We start from the raw sequence: 1,475 nt of genomic DNA, 5'->3' as shown, positions 1-1,475 counted from the left end.
CGCTGTTCACCGAAGTCCGTTTACCAACATACGTAAAGATATTACACATAAAAAATACACAAAAACATTGGAAATCACTTTTTGGCACAATAACTGCAGCTGGAGAGGAAACCTGTGCTCCGTCAGGTCCTCCTCCGCCCTCAGGACTCCACGAGAGTTTAGTGTCAGTGGGTTTCTCTGCTGTTCTTTCACTTCTAACAGTCGTGAAACAGACTTTATTTCATCTGCGTGAACGGTGATTATGAGTCTGTGTGTAAAACACGAGTGTCACTAATCGAAGTGTCAGACGCTTTATGACGTCCAGGTTTCTGAAGATTTCTCTTTACGTAAAAACACAAAACGTTTCACTAAAGCAAAATCTCGGTGCTTTGGTGTTGTTTTTCTTATTGAACTGATTTGATTGATTGATTGAATCTTTATTTTGAACATGTTGAAAAAGTATAAAAAAATAGAATTAAAAGAGACAAATGAACAAAGCAAACAAAAGGAAAACGAGCAACCACAACTCCAAATAACGTCCATGTTCAAAAAGGAGCAGGAAGAAGCATAAGCTTATTTAATCCCACCCCTTTTCCACTATCTAGTATCAATAGACTACAGAAATACCTCCTCCATCATGGACTAGTGTCTCTAGCTGTCCTCAGATATTCACAAATGTACATAGGATGTGCTAGAAATCCATCATGAGCATCATTGGTATAGTTTATCATCACCAGCAGTTGTTTTAGTCACTGCCAAATGTCTTGATGCTGTTAATGATCTCAGGCCACCAAATCTGAATAACATTAAAGAGGAAGGTACTGAGGAAATTATGGATTTTCTCGCCAATCTGAACTGTAATGTTTTTTCTTATTTGCACTCCGAGGGTGATATCTCCTCTATATTTTTATGGAGGGCTTCTTTTGTTGTCATTACATTTCTTTAAACTGGATCATGCTGACACTTACTGTGCGAGTGAGTGGAGTCAGGTGGTTAGGACCCTGTGAAGACGTCAGTCACTCCTTGGGGCTTGGGGCACCAAACAGTTGCCTCCTTTTCCTGGTGGCAAGTGATGCCTCTGCCAGCACCACTCACTGATTAATACGTTAGAAGTAATTTGTTTAATTTGTATTATAGACATTTTTTTTCATCACTGCAGGTCAAAAAAATCATTTTCATCAATATGGTTTGGGTTTGTTTTTTTGTTTTTTAGTTTATTGTTTGGTTTGGACTGAAGACTTGTTTAATTTTATTTAACTGGAAAACTTTACAAATGCTGAGAGAAATAGGAAAGGAAATTCTTGATGCCAGAATAGCAGTCTAACCTAACCTGCTGCCTACAGCTGCATAATTACGCTACAGATTTCCACATCTCTCTTTCTATAGATCTATCTATTAACAACATGGGATATAAAAAGTGGAAGATTTTATACAGACACAGGTAGATAAAATGAGAAAAAATTAATAAGGTAAGGAGTTTTTAATATTTTTTAAAT

The sequence above is a fragment of the Pundamilia nyererei genome, unplaced genomic scaffold (assembly GCF_000239375.1).
Source record: "Pundamilia nyererei isolate P.nyererei 1_Seehausen unplaced genomic scaffold, PunNye1.0 scaffold00154, whole genome shotgun sequence".
Lineage (NCBI taxonomy): Eukaryota > Metazoa > Chordata > Actinopteri > Cichliformes > Cichlidae > Pundamilia > Pundamilia nyererei.
This window is presented reverse-complemented; position numbering follows the sequence as displayed.